General features: G+C 48.8%; 1 pseudogene; it reads left to right on the top strand.

The window, feature by feature from the left end:
* The first annotated feature begins 278 nt into the window (after positions 1–278).
* The window catches only part of LOC102562640 (zinc finger protein 135-like), a 28771-nt pseudogene continuing 13558 nt past the window's right edge, over positions 279–15491 (top strand).

A 15491-nucleotide genomic window follows, 5' to 3' on the forward strand; every position in this document is an offset into this window, starting at 1 on the left:
GGGCCTTGCTCCTGCCCGCAGCAGCGCCCATCACAGCGGCGTGGCGCTGAGCGCGGCCTTTCGGTCCCGGGCAGGCGCGGGCGGCAGGTGAGGGCCGGGGCAGCCTCCCAGGTCGTGGCCGCGGGGCCACAAGTCGTTCTCGAGCGAGTCAAACGGATTCGGGTTTGATCCGGCTAATCTGCAACACGACACAAATCCCCGCCCCCCAAATAATAATAATAATAATAATAATACAAAGCAGCCTGCCTTGCTCCGCAGGCGCCACCCCACAGCCGCCTCCGCCCGCCCCTGCGCGCGGGGCTGCGGGCGCGGGGGTGGAGCTGCGGCCCGGACGTGCTGCGGCCGCAGAGGCGGGCGGTTTCCCCTGTGCCTGTGCCCGTGCTTCCCGCGGCGTGCTTGCGGGGTGGGCATCGCTGCGGCCGGAGCGGGGGTGGGGGCAGGAGGCTACGGGCGGAGAGCGACGGGCACCAGCAGGGAGGCAGGCAGGCAGGCGTGTGCCCTCGCCCTGCCGCGGGAAGACTGGGGGGGGGGGGGGGGGTGTCTTTGGACTGGAGCTGAATCCGTGGGGAGTTGTGGGGCGCTGCGGTCAGTGCGGGAGCGCGGGGCGGGAGCGCTGCGGGGGTGCTATGTGGCGAGGCGAGGAGGCGGTGCTGGTGCCTGGGCTGTTGGGAGAAACTGGAGGGCTGGGAAGAGCCCCCCTCCCAGGCTGTGTGCCCCTCCTAGTGAGGCAGGGCAGGAGGCTGGGGCAGCTGTGGGAAGGGGCATTTCTGGAGCCAGCCCAGTCCTGGCAGCCTGCGTCAGGGCAGGAGGGGAAGCGAGGACACGGTGGGTGAAAATCAGTGGGCGTTGGGGCAGCGGGGACGTGGTCCTGGTCTCCCATCATGCGGTAAGTTCTGTGCTGTCTCCTTTCGGCCAGGACACCAGACACTGCTGGCTGGCGCCATGCGTGAGCAGAGGGAGAGCGAGCCCAGGCTGGGGTGAGGCCTTTTCTAGTGGAGAAAATGGCTGCTGAGCTGGAACCGGTGGCTGTGGTGGACCTTCCCTTTGCAGCCCTGGTACAGCCCGAGGTGAAGATGGAGGAGCAGGACCCAGGAGGTCTCTGGAAAGGAGCTGAGGGAGCAGGAAAAGTCCCTCGTGTCATCCAGGCTGGGGCCAGCAGGGCATCCCCATGGCGGTCAGCACTGCAGCCCGTAAAGCAGCAGATGGCAGAGCCAGTCCAAAGCCAGGAGATCCAGGGGCAAGAGGTGAAGCAGGCTGTGCAGCTGCCTTCTGAGGTCAAGCTGCTCTCGGAAACTACACTGCTGGCACCAGGGGACGACCTCCCGACCCCAGAGACCTGGCGCCAGTGCTTCCGGGGCCTCTGCTACCAGGAGGCCGAGGGGCCGCAGGAGGTCTGCAGCCGCCTGTGGGAACTCTGCTGCCATTGGTTGGAGCCCCAGTGCCGCAGCAAGGAGCAGATCCTGGAGCTGGTGGTGCTGGAGCAGTTCTTGGCCATCCTGCCGCAGGAGATGCAGAGCTGGGAGTGGGGGCGCAGCGTGGAGACATGTGCTGAGGCAGTGGCCCTGGCCCAGGGGTTTCAGCTGGAGCAGGCAGAGGATGAGAAGCTCCAGGTGAGAGCGTGTATTTCAGTTTAATCATCAATGCTGCCATCCCCACCTCCATCCGTTTGTGGGATGTTCCCTCCAAGCCATGTGTCTCCCAGTTCCCGGCTCCCCAGTGACATATTTATCTTGGCCCCAGGTCACAGTGCATGTGAAGATTGAAGAGGTGTCCTCAGACAAGATGCAGTACGCTGGGGCATTGCAGGAACCTGGTGATTGTTGGCTGGAGCAGGCAAAGGCCCATCCTGCAGATGTGTTCCTGGAGGAGGCAGGAGAGAAGGAGACCTCTGGGCCTTGGGACAAGCCACCTCGTATCCCCAAAGAGGAGCCCCTGCCCAACCAGGAGTCAGGTCCTTACCAACTTATTTAACATATAAGGTTAACATGGGCTGATACTCACAGAGAAATGGTTACCCCTCCTGCCTAACCCTCTCTCCTGGTTATTAGGGTTGGCTATCAGGTATATTCATTTGATTTTGGGGGACAACTAAAAAGAAAACAGGAAGAAAACAGGGATGGGAGAGAGGTCTCTAGAGATGTGAAGGCCTGGAAAAAAACCCAGAAAAGTTTGGGGGAAAAAATGTTTTTTTCCCTGCTTTTTTCTGAGGACATTTTTTGTTTTTTTCTGAAAAACTGGAAAAACTTTTTAAATTTTTTGGAAAAATTTAAAAAAAGCTCTTATGAGATATTTTCTTTTAGAACGATGAATAAGATGTTTAAGGCGAGTTGTTCATACTTTGCTACCCTTTACTCCCCAAAAATGTTTTCTAATAACTATGTAATAGGAAGACTTTTATGTAAGATTATCTATAGTATCAGATCATTACAATTCCTGTACACCAAGGCCAAGCAGTACAGCACAACTCTTAAATGCAAGAGAAGATACACTTCTGCCCACAGGGGGCACTGCTGTTTTCACAAGAGGAGGAAGAAGGATTTAGTGCAGGGGCAGGCAATTATTTTGGGCAGAGGGCTGCTTACCGAGTTTTGGCAAGCCATCGAGGGCTGCATGATAGGCAGCCAGGGGCAGATAAATATTAATTTTCTAAATTTTTTAGGGACCCCGTGGGCTGGATAGAATCGCCTGGCAGGCCCCTTGGGCCACATTTTGCCCACCCCTGATTCAGTGCCCTCTTTGCTTGTGGATTCCCTCTATTGTCGACTTTTGATCTAGAGGTTCGTGGATCTGCTCCTGTCCTCCTGACTAGACTTCAAAGGACTGGGCGTGGACACTGGCAGCAGCATCCATTCGTCCCTGTAGAGATTAGAAAGAAGGAGCTTATTGCCTTGCTTGCTCAAAAGCCTCAGGAGAGAAGACAGAGCAAGTCTAAAGGTTTTGGAGTTGGAAGGAACCTGCTCTTCCTGGCCCTGTGACCTTGAGATCCACAGAAGTGCAGAAGCAGCACAAAGGAACTAAAAGAAAGTATACTTTTTTACTGAAAGGTAAGAGTTTTACATTTATCTGAATTCGGTGCATTCAACTATATTTTAGCTGCATTAGTATATTTTCATAACCTATGTAATTCATAATTGAATTCCTACTAATCTGATGTTTTGTGATGCATCACCCAACCTTAGCAGTGAGGTGAGTCCTGCAGGGCAGGGAAGTTGTTCACTGTTAATTCTGAGGAGGCTTCTCCTCCATCCATTACTAAATGTGTACATGCTGTAGCTTAGTGTTTATATATGCAAGCTAGCTACTAAATTACATTTTTCTTTTTTCTCCCTCAGCAAAATGGTGCGACCAACTTCTAGCATATGGAAGGATTTCCACACTGCAAGATATTCTGAGGAAAAAAAATGTGATTTGCAAATACTGTCAAATGAAATATGCAATTCCAAATGATGCTAGGATGACCAAGCACATCATTGTATGTAAGAAGTGTCCTGCAGACATTAAAAAATCCTTCATGGGTGTATGTAAGGAGGAGGTAGATCCTGATGATGAAAGTGCAAGTAGCTCTTTCCAACGCTCTTGATCCAGAATTCCTGCTGCTGCTGCTTCTATAACATCAGCATCACAAAGGGTTGCTCAGTCAGTATCCTTAAGTAACCAAATATTGCAACCAACTGCATACAAAAGACTCTCAATATCTTAATATGTAGACAAGATATCACCTGAAGATCAGGAAAAAAATTGACCAAGCTCTTGCAAGAGCAATATATTCTTCTGAGGCACCATTGTCAATAATTGAAAATGCCTACTGGCAGGAAGCTTTTAAATTACTAAGACCATCATACCATTTGCCCAGCAGACATTCTTGAGCAAGCCTCTTTTAGAATCAGAATATGAATGTGTAATGCAATCTGCAAGGAAAAATCAACAAAGCACTGTGTCTTCCAGTACTTACAGATGGATGCACAAATGTGCAGGGAGAAGGAATCATAAACTTTGTGATAACGACACCTCAACCATTTTTTTTTTTTTATGGAAGCATTGAAACAGGAGAGAACAGGCATACTACAGAGTATATCAGTAATAAAATATGTGAAATCCTACAGAAGATTGGGAGTGGTAAAGTATTTGCTTTGCTGACTGACAATGCAAGTAACATGAAAGCAGCATGGAAGATCATAACGGATAATTATCCACATATTACTGCAATAGGATGTGTATCCTATGGACTAAACTTGCTTCTTAATGACATTGGGAAGGTGGACACTGCAAAAGATCTATTGAAGACCAAAAGAAGTTATAAAACATGTAAAAGCTACTCATATTGTAGCTGCAATTTTTAAGAAGAATCAGGAAGAAAAGAATGTAAAGAATAAAATGGTGACATTCAAACTGTAGTAAAACTAGATGGGGTGGAATGGTGATCTGATTTGAAAGTTTACTAAAAAACAAAGAAGCTTTGCAAGAAACAGTAATAACTGAGGATCTTAAAGTACCCGTAAGTGTAAGGAACACTGTACTTGATGAGGATGTCTTCTGGATTTAGCTGCAGAACTTCCTGAAGATTCAAAAGCCAATTTACTCCGCAATCACTGTGTCTGAATCAGATGGAGGGGTTTAGGTTGTAGCTGTGTTGATCTAAGGACATAGGCAGACAAGGTTCCTTGGGTGAATTTGATATCTTTTATTAGACCAACCCAAATGGTTGGAGAATAGTTATTAAGCAAGCTTTTGGGTTCAAAAACCCTTTGTCAGGCTAAGGAAGCTTCAGCAGTTGGTGTGTGCTCTTCCTGGATGGAATGAATCAGATGGTGCACTTTTGTCAGACGTTCCTTACTAAATGGCCCAGATAAAAACTGGGTATGAGAATCTAAGTGTAGCTCCGCTTACAAGTACAAAAGAAAGACAAGTGAAAGACTTTATTAACAGACGGAAAGACTTTTGTTGCCAGTCAATTCATGCTGCTGCAAATCTCTTGGATCCAAAATTCACAGGCAGAAGTGTTAGTGATGATAGCACTGCTACTGCATTTGACTGGATTATAAACCAAGCAACACGCTTAGGGCTTGATGCTGGAAAGGTACTTTCAAATGTTGCAGCATACAGAACATCTTCAGGTATTTGGTCCAGCAATGTAGTCTGGGACTCTGCCAAGTACATCCCTCCTGCAGTATGGTGGCAAGGCCTTTGCATGACATAGCCTCTGACTCCTTGCTTCTCACCTGCTTCAGGTTCCTCCATCTTCTGTAGCATGTGAAAGAAACTGATCTATGTTTGGAAATACTCACATAGACCAAACGAACATATGAAAGAAGAGAGAAGCTTGTCTCAATCCGGGCAAACCTTCACTTTTCAGAAGTGCATGAAGATAAAAATGAAGAATCAGAGGAATCGGGAGAAGCAGAAACTGATAATAGTGATAGCTCAGAAATGAGACTGATTAGACAAAGTTTCTTGTAGCAAAATTTGTATTCAATGAGTCTTATTTTTTTTCTCTTTTTTTTTTCTCAGCTCTTTTTCTAAAAATGAGTGCTTTGGTATCTGCTTGACCCAGTGGAGGAGACTAAGTCCAGAATACATAATAACTTCCTTTGTTTGATTACTATAGTGTTGATGGTTTATTCTATTTTCAACTTTAATTTTTTCCTGCTTCTCATCAACTGGAAAACACTAAGATGCTAGGTTCTTTAGAGTTCAGCAGCTTGCAGCTCCATTTGTAACAGAAATTAAAAACATTTTAAAGTAAATTCAATTAGTAAATTTGTAATTATTGTCTGAATAAACTATACTTTTAATTTTAATAAATATACCAAACGATAATTTTATGAGCAAACCAAGTTATACATAATACATTTTATGTTTTTAAAGTAGCAAAGTGAATTTAGATCTGTAAAGGAGGCTAGGAAAATAAGTATTGCATATATTTCCATTTTCCCCCAAAATTTGTTTTTGTTTTTTTTTCCCTGAAAAAAAAAACGGGAAAAAAATGTTCTTTTTTCCCATGGCTTCAAAATTTCCACAAATTTTGCATCTCTAGAGGTCTAGGGTTCAAAACAAGTGCTCCAAGGGGGAACACCAAGCACAGCACACTGGACGGTACCCACCAGCTCCTTAATAAATCCAAGGAGCCAGTGGCAGGTAAGATACTGGGTGCAGGCCAGGGCATGGGTCTGGGTGCCTGAGTGGTTGTCCTGCATTCAGGGTGAGAGGCCCTTGTCTGTGACACAGCTGCAGTATTTATAACTATATAGCTGGAGTTGAGGTGGGGCTTTGACCTGTCTGGGTGGGCAGCATCCAGGCTGAGGGCCCCTGATCTTTCTCACTGCATGTGTGCAGCTCCCAGCAGAAAAATGCTTTTTCTTGGTTGGGCTTTGATCCAATTGATGTTCTAAGGATCAGTGTTCTACTAGCCCCTTTCTCATTTCCTCATGATCCTTTTGTGCCCCATAAGGGTCTGGTGCAGGTGTCTGGGAAATATGTTCCCCCAGTGATGTTTGGCTGGTTCATGTACAGTTAATGTCAAGCTTCTGTCCTGCTGTAGATTCCCCCAAAACAGAGGAGACCTGGGACTGGTCAGCAGATGAAAGCTCCTCAGACTGGTGGCCTGGACAAGGCCCTTCCCCAGGAGCAGGTAGGGAGCAGTGGTTCTCTCCTTTTTCAGTAGTAGGAGGCACCATCCATCAGTAGAGAAATCTCTCTCCCAGAACATTTTGATAGATTCAGTGCTTCAACAGGTCGGGTTTTCTTGTTCTCCTAGTGCCCATGGAAGCATTTCACATATCCTGGAGCATACTGATCTTGCATTCCCCCTCCCCCACCCCTTAAAATGTGGATGCTGCCACTGTACCAGTGTCCCCTGAGCTGCTCTCCCAGGGAGCAATGTACCTGCAGGCTCTGACATGGTGTTTTGATCAGCATCCTGCACTGGACATGTTATTGGGTCTCATGTCTAGCTTTGTGCCTGTGGTAGTCTGTGAGCAAGAGCTGTGGGTCTGTGAGTATTCCTTCTCCCCCTTTTTCCATGCATTGAAGCCTCCGGCTGTTGTAGTAGCAGGCCAGTTCAGGAGGCTTGCAGGGCTTTCCCTATGCCACCAGCACCAGGGCTAACCTGTGCATTCTCTTCCTCGCTCTGCAGGTGCAGGAGCTCTGAGTATTGCTAAACATCTGCCTCTTGAGGAAAGGCCTGTAAACCTGGAGCTGCTGAGGATTTCCCCAGGGAGACTGGAAGAGAGTGGTTCCCGAACACCAGAGCCAGGTCAAGTGCAGAAGGGGCAGGACAGGCCTCCAAAGCTGGGGGAGACCTTGGAGGTGAGCAAGGTGCCAGGTTCAGTTTGGTGTGAGAGTAGAACTGGGGCAGAGGTGACGAGCCAGGGGTGCAGGGAAGAATTTTGGGTAGTGGAGAGACCTGAAGAATGACAGGAGGAAGCTTCATTTGTGACAGAGGCTGTAACTATTCCAAGCTGGTATTAGCAGGAACTCTTCCAAATGCAGATATCTAGGGTTGCTGGCATTGGAAGACCTGGTTAGAGGCCTTGGAGCCATGGCTCCCTTTTCCTTGAGAAGTGCAGCCTCAGTTGTCTCTAGGAATTGATCAAATAGAAAATGTTAAAACCTAAAGAACCAAAAAAGAGTCCATCTGGTTACACTATAACACTCAGCCAGCACCAGGAAGCATGGGGCAATGGTCTCTACGGCTGAGCCTAGCAAGTCTCTTCCAGCCTGGCTAGGACTGCCGAGCACGAAGGGTCTCTGCTGGGGATGCCAGCAGAATCTTCCAGCGCAGCTCGTGCCTGGGCAATCTCATGGGCAGGCAGGTTGGTAGGCGTGAGCAGCACACCTGGCTGCTAGTTATCCGTGTTAGTCTGAGATCAGGCAGAAGGCAGAATAAATTTGCACCTTACCAACTATTTGAATGAGAGAGGCATAGCAAAAGTTTTTACGAGCCCAAACTCATTTCTTTAGATGCAACGAAAGGCTATTCACAGGCCAGGCTATCAAATAGAGTCTTTAGAAGATGGGACAGTGCTGGGAAAGGGGAAAATAAGTAGACACCCCCACAGACAAAGGGGACACAAAAGCTGATCTAGGTAATTGGATAAGAATCCATAGTCCCTATTTTGACTGCACTTAACACAATCCAACCTGTGGATGATTTCCCATGGCACAATTCCATGTTCACGTTTGTTTTAAAGTGTTTTGGATTAAGAGCCGTAGAGGTGCACCGATAGATTGGTCCAATATTGAATCAGCACTGACATAAAGAAAATTGAGTGTATTGGAAATCAGCCTGATGTGGCCGGTGATTTAGCCAATAAATGCCTGTGTGTGTTCAGCTGCAGCGCAGCATGCAGGCAGTGAGGAGCACAGCTCAGCAGCTTGGAGAGCTGCATGCAGCTGATAAGTCTCTTGTGGGGGAGGGGGAAGGGAAGGGGCATGGGGCAACAGATCAAGGTCCCCCGCAGTGAGGTAAGGAGTGGGGCTGGGGCAGGTGCTGCCCAGCCAGGGCAGGGCAGGTGCAGGACTGAGCCATGGCTCGTAGGGAGGGGGAGGAGGGCTCCGGCCACTGCATGCACCCTGGGAGAGCATGGGGGCGGGAGGCATGTGCTTCCCGGATTAGCATGGGGTGGGGCAGAGCAGGCTGAAGCTGTGGGCTGGTACTGGGGCAGCACTGGGCTTTTCCCAGTGGGGGCTGGGCCGGGCTGCACTTCAGGACGGGCGGCAGCGGCGCTAGGAGGGGGGCGACAGAGGGGGTTGCAGCTACCCTAGATTGCACCATAGCTCTCCCCCTCCCAGCACTGCTGCTGCCTGCCCCACATGCAGCCCAGCCCAGCCCCCGCTGGGAAAAGCCTAGGGCATCCCTAGCCCACAGCTGCAGTTCGCCCTGCCTTGCGCAGATCTGGGGGCCACATGCCCTTCACTCCCCTGTGCCCTCCTGGGGTGTGTGCAGTGGTGGGAGACCTCCCATGGCCCCCAGACAAGATGTGGCTCTGTCCCTCACCACGGGGCCCTTGATCTGCCCCTCCACACCCCTTCCCTCCCTCCTCCCCTTCCACCACAAGAGACTTACCAACTGCATGTAGCTATATTGGAAATTGCATTGGTAATGGCCAATATGCCTCTTTTAAAAAAGGCTATCAGTATCGGCCCCCCAAATCTCTATCGGTGCACACCTAAAGAGCAGCTACTCTGAGGCCAGCAATGGAATGTTCAGGGAGCTTCAAGTATCCTGCCAAGTCTTTGTGTCTTCCTGGACCTGATGTCAGATTGGGGCTCATTCAGCCTTTTCTGTAGAGATTGCACCATTTGCCAGTGCAGACAGCAGAGGAGCACTGTATGTAGGGGATGGCCTAGGTGAGAAGGGTAGAGTTCAACGTGAATGACCATCAGATGGTATAATCCATACTATTTGGGTCAGTAAGGATGTGGTGTGTATTGATGAGGGAGCACAGTTTGCATCTGGGTCCATTGTAAGGCCTGGTGCCTTGGTGAGAATGGGAGTTAGGTAGCCTTTTGCTTGAGAGAAGCTGTTTAAGGTTGGGGGGGCTTCCTGTAAGCCAGGACTAGTTTGTCCCCCATGGCTACAGTGAAAGATCCCTCCTTTTCCAGGATGGGGGATGGAGGTCATTAATGATTGTCCAAGGTTTTTGAGCTGGGGGCTGTAGGTGACAGTAGCAGCGGCACTCTTTTTGTTTTGGTATTGCAGCAAGTTAGAGTGAGGTCTGAGTCTGGTTTTGTTACTTGCAGTGACTACAGTTTTGGGATTGTATTGTAACTGTAGGATTCTGTAGTCTGGGCCCTTAGGGTATGCATCCCAGTGGGTGGGAGGTATTGAAACAGGTAGTGTAGTGTAGAGCTGGGCTTTGAATGATGGATCTCATGGTGTGCTTAGGATGAAAGCTAGCTGTGGTAGTGGGTGAGTTTCTGATACAGTGTGGTGGCAATGTAGCCATTGCAAACCTTCATCTTGGTGTCTAGGAAATGAATTTGCTGGATGGAATATTCCAGTGTTAATTTGAGGGAGGGGTGGAAGTTGTTAAAATCCTGGTGAAATTTCTCTAGGGGTTCCTTCCCGTCTATCCATATGATGAAGATGCCATTGACGTACCTTAGGTATATGAAAGGGATGAGATGCAACTATGGAGGAAACAGGCTTCCAGGTTTGTCATAAAAATATTGGCATATTGTGGAGGCCATATGCATGCCCATGGTGTTGCCATGTGTAGGTATCTATAGGGAGTCCCCATATCTGAAGTAGATGTATGTAAGGATAAAGAAAAGTCCGTATTTGCACAACACCCAAGAAAGTGAAATTAATATCTTTCCCTGTCCCTTTATACCAGCGTCTAATGGGGAGAAAAGACACAGCCCCCACAGCTGATAACATCCATAGAAACCCCCTCCATGCCTACCGGTCGGTGTCTTTGCCCACTAGAGTTCAGACATGTGGCTCTATTTCCAGAGACTACAATATTACAGTTCCTGGAGTTTGAAAACCATATTTAAAAAGAAATGGAAGAATAAACTCATTTTGCACTGAGTCCAGCCTGCCCCATCTTGTTGCAGCCTTTGGGGATCCATGTTCCCCTTTCCAGTCTTCCCTCCTTCTCCATCCCTTCATTTCTGCTCCTCGGCCAAACACAGTAGGGACGTCTACAGAAGCCCCTGCTCAGGTGAGGCATCAGGGAGGTCCCTTGTGTTGAATGTGGCCAGCCAGCCTGACCCTAGACTCTAGGCTCTTAGTTTTGCACCCCAAAGCCACATGGGAAGTGAAGAGAAATTCCTGACCTTACTGTGCCAGGCCCTGGAATTCCCAGGGGTGGTGTCTGGTGGAAAAGGATGAATTCCTCTTGTCCCCACTCCCAGGCAGGTGTTCTCCCTGCATGTCACTGCCATGAAAACAGCTTCCCCAGGAAGACTTAGTGCATCTATACTACAGAGTCTCCACTGGGGCACCAGTGCCAACTAAAATTAGCTGCACTGTCTCCCAGGATGAGAGAGGCTTAGGCAGACCAATTAACTCCTATACCCACAGACCTGTGTCCACATAAACTGTCAGCTGAATAATGGGCAATTGTGTACCCCTACCTGTCATGGCTAAGTTTCAAGTCTTTCTAGTACAGAGTGAGTACAGATAGGGCTGTTGGGGCTGGAGGCAGCTGGAACAGGAGATACTAATGCTGTAATGCTTGTGACTGCAGCTCTGGGAGGTCTTTGAGAATGTCGCTTTACATTTCACGAGGACAGAATGGGAGCTTCTGGAAGATGAAGACAAGGTGCTTTACCGGGACCAGATGCTGAGGAATTACCAAGCCCTTGTTTCCCTGGGTAAAGCTCTGGTTCTTGCTTCTCTGTGGAGCTATGTGAACTCTGAAATTTATTGTCTTCTCCCTATTTTTCAACAGTCTTGTCCTCATGAACTTTTGGCTGGTGGTTTAAATCCAGTTCTTCCCCACTGCCCACTCAGCGATCAGACTTTCACATTTCATATTAATGTGTCCTCCTTGATTTGATCCAGCCACCTTCATTTGCATATTTTCCATTCATGAAACACCTGGTGCTTCCATATTCTGCGGTTTCTTGCCAACATAATCTCTCTTTGTCTTCTCAGCATGTTCATATTATCTCCAATTCATTGTGCATAAAAATTCACTAACATCTCTTCCTTGGGAAATTATTCTGATTTCCTCCCTCTCTTGCCTAGTTTTTCCTGTCCAAACCCATTTAACATCCTAATATGCTTAGTACAATACAGTGATATCTAAATTCCCTTTTTCCTCCTTTGCTTACAACTCTGTGGAAGTTAGTGGAAGTCTTATCAGCCTCTGCTGCTACAACATATAGAATTTGAATTTCCTCAACTCTTTCTTTAGTGACATATGTACACATGATTAGAGGTGCACTGATACATCGGTCCGATTATTGGATCATAACCAATATAAAGGAAATTGGTTGCATTGGATATCGGCCTGATGGGGCCGATAAATGCCAGTGCGTGCATGCAGCAGCAGCACAGCACTCGGGCAGTGAGGAGCACAGCCTGGCAGCGTGGAGAGCTGCCTCCAGCTGGTAAGTCTGTTGTGGTGGAAGGGGAGGAGGGAGAGAAGGGGCGTGGGGGGGGGGAGCAGATCAACCCCCTCCCCCTCTGCACAGTGAGGGAGGGGGCAGGGGCAGGCACTGCCCGCGTGGGGTGCAGGACAGAGGCATGGCTCTGGGGGTCGGGGGCAGCTCCTGCTGCTGCTTGAACCCTGGAGAACTGCCTCCAGCTGGTAAGTCCACTGTGGTGGAAGAGGAGGGGGCCAGATCAACCCCTCTGCTGGAGCTGGAGGCACAGCTTGTGGGAGCTGGGGTGGGGGGGGCAGCTCCCACTGCTGCTTGTATCATGTGAGGGCATGTGCGGGGCATGTGCCCTCCGGATCTGTGCAGGATGAGCAGGTGGGCTGCAGCTACTGGTTGGAGCCAGGCTCTTCTCGCCAGGAGCTGGCTTTGGAGCAGGGGCTATGGAGGGGGCTATAGCCACCCTAAATTTTGCCATAGCTCCCAAGACAGCCGCTGCTGCACACCCAGTGCACCCTGGCTCTTCCCAGTGCGTAGGGGGAAGTGGGGGTTGATCCAGGCTATGCTGGATGCATGGTGGCAGCGGTGCTGGGAGGGAGCTACAGCAAAATTTGTGGTAGCTGCAGCCCCCTCTGTAGTCCCAGCCCAGCCCCCAGTGAGAAGAGCCTGGCTCCAGCCCACAGCTGCAGCCCGCTTGCTCACCCCACGCAGATCTTGGGGGCACACGCCCCCTCCCCTGCCCTCCCAGGGTGCAAACAGTGGTGGGAGCCACCCCCCCCCCCCCAAAGAAGCCATGCCTCCAGTGGTGGCGGGGGGGGGGTGTGTATGTGATCTGCCCCCCTCCTCTTCCACCACAACGGACTTACTAGGTGGACGCAGCTCTTTATGCTATATCAGAAATCGGATTGGTATCAGCCGATATGCCTCCTTAAAAATCGAATCTTGGTATTGACCCCAAAAATATATCGGAGCACCCCTACACACGATGCAACCCAGGTACTTCTAAAAAGGAATTACTGGAAGCTTCTGTCCACAGTCCTTCCTAACATCTTCATCTCCATAGACCACAGATTGTGGCTTTGCTGTATTTACTTTGAGACTTGTGCTCTCAAGCTCACTGTGCCATACTCAAGAGTTTTCTTGTCCTCCTCCTAAAATCCTACATATCAGGTGCCCATCACTGTGATAAAAAGAAGGTTGGGTGCAGGGCTTAGTGAAAGCCCGTTTCCAGTTCCAGGGGATCTCTAATACAGGGACTTGTTCTGACTTTTGTGTAGGTTTGAGGAACTTGGCTTTTACTAGACCAGTTTGCTTTCCTGGTGCTTTCTGTTTCCTCCATTTCCCTCAAGGGACTTACTTAGGGAGGTGCTTAAATATATTTTCTAGTTCAGCAAAGATAATATAGACTATTTCTACATTATGGGCTTTCAAGTGCTGTAAAATGTGTCTCTTTCTGCCTTCTTTTGTCCTTTTCCATGACTCCCAGGAACTTTGTTTTAAATCCTGTAGTATTTGCCAACTTGTATACTCATCTTCCCTTCTGGGATGATCCTCCCTTTGGATGGGATGATTGCTTCAGTTCCATCTACAGTTATGTTAAAATCATCTTTTCATGTATCCTGTTGATCAATTACCTTCTTTCCCAGGGGAAAATTTTCATTGTCAGCCATATGGCATGGATTCTTTTCACTGCCATGAGTCCTCACTTTAAACCTTCACTGCGAAATAACTTCCACTTGTTTGCCTGGAATAAGACTGATGAGATGGATGTTATCTGTCTGTAAGTGTGTCCAGTGTCTTAATTTTGGTTCTTTGAAAACAGTAAAAGCTCTATCTTTCTGTTCTCTAGTACATCATAGATCATTGTATCACTACCCCTGCCATTGGTGACTAAGTTTCATACCCTTTTTATACCTCAGAGTGTTTGGTGCTTTGTTTCCTTTGACCATCCCTCCACCATCTGGGTGACGGGGACCATCATCTATTGAAGGCTTCTCCCTGCAGTGCCTTCTCTTTCACTCTACATGTTCACCCTCCCTTATCTGTCAAGATCCTAGTAGAATACTTGAGTTCATTTGATCCATTCCCCAAATCCTGGTTTGTTATTCTCTGTCCAGTAGCCAGTCAAAAACACTCTTTAACCACTGCCCTAAACAGGATATCGAGGTCCCACACCTGACTTAATCTGCCGCATCCAGCAAGGAGAGGTGGAGCTCTGGGTCTGTGAGGAAGAAGACTGTGAGAAAATCTTAAGGTTGGAGGACCTGCTGCCAGGTGAGTTGTGGCATTCTCCTCCACCCAACATAGCTCTCAGAAATGCTCCATGCCTGGAGTGATAGGATGCCTGGAAACTGAAGACTTGCTCTTTGCTGCCATTGTAGGGTGCTGACCTCAAATACAATACATTCTGCTGTAATATGTCCAGGCAGGTGTGGTTCCCATTCCATGAAATTCAAAGCTGTGGAGACAAGCGTCTGTTCCTTTTTCTCCCCCTAATTATGGCTGTTAGGGGACAATGGAGTTTGCTGTCTTGATTTTTAGGCACAGATCTGGTTTCCCTGGGATACCATGATCTTAAATTTCCATCCTTGCTCAGCAGTGTAAGAGTTGATTCCCCAGCCCAAGGTAGCCATACCTCTCTAACACCCTGTCTCAGGGATGATAGGATTTGTAGTTCCCCATGGAAATAAGCTGCGGTGGCTGAAGTTTTGTGTAGCTATTATTGCTGGACAAGAGAGAACCTGGAGCTGCCTCTGGTTTTTCCTAGTTAGTCACTTGGAACTCAGGAAGTGTTTTAATCATGGTCTTAGGCTCCATTTAATGGCTCCATGGGGTGACTGGGATTAACAAAATTTCAGGTTGAGAGGGGAAGTGAGCACTGCATGGTTTGCATTACAGTCTCCCCATTTCTGTTTTGTCTCTGGGGCCCTGACTGTCACAGAGCCTGAGACTCAGCACAGAGTCCACGTGTAGGTCAATGCCAAGGTATTTGTCCCCGTGCAGATTCCTGTGATGTGGAGGCCACCTGGGACTTGTCAGCAGAGGAAAGTGCCATGGATTCATTCCCTGCACCAGACCTTGCCCTGCAAGCAGGTAGGAAGCACAGCCCTGCTCCTTTCAGAAGAGAGAACCACAGCTCTAAAGCCTTCCCTCCCAGAACATTTCTTGGAGGTATGAGGGATGAAACTTGTTGGCTTTCTCACCAAGCAGAAGCAGCACCTAGTCACCCATTCACCTCGTCACACGTACACACCTATGTGTGTAGCATAGAAGCACTTAGTCCAGTGCAGTGGTCTAGTCTAAGGCAGTGCTCCCGACACACCCAGGCTGATAAGCCCCAAAAATCCACAGTGAGGCTGTTCACCTTTGTACGCATATGCTGATCTCAGGACTGCCAGAGATGAAGGGTGAGCACTGGAGAACATCTCACCAATGCAGTT

The sequence above is a fragment of the Alligator mississippiensis genome, chromosome 4, assembly GCF_030867095.1.
Source record: "Alligator mississippiensis isolate rAllMis1 chromosome 4, rAllMis1, whole genome shotgun sequence".
NCBI lineage: Eukaryota > Metazoa > Chordata > Crocodylia > Alligatoridae > Alligator > Alligator mississippiensis.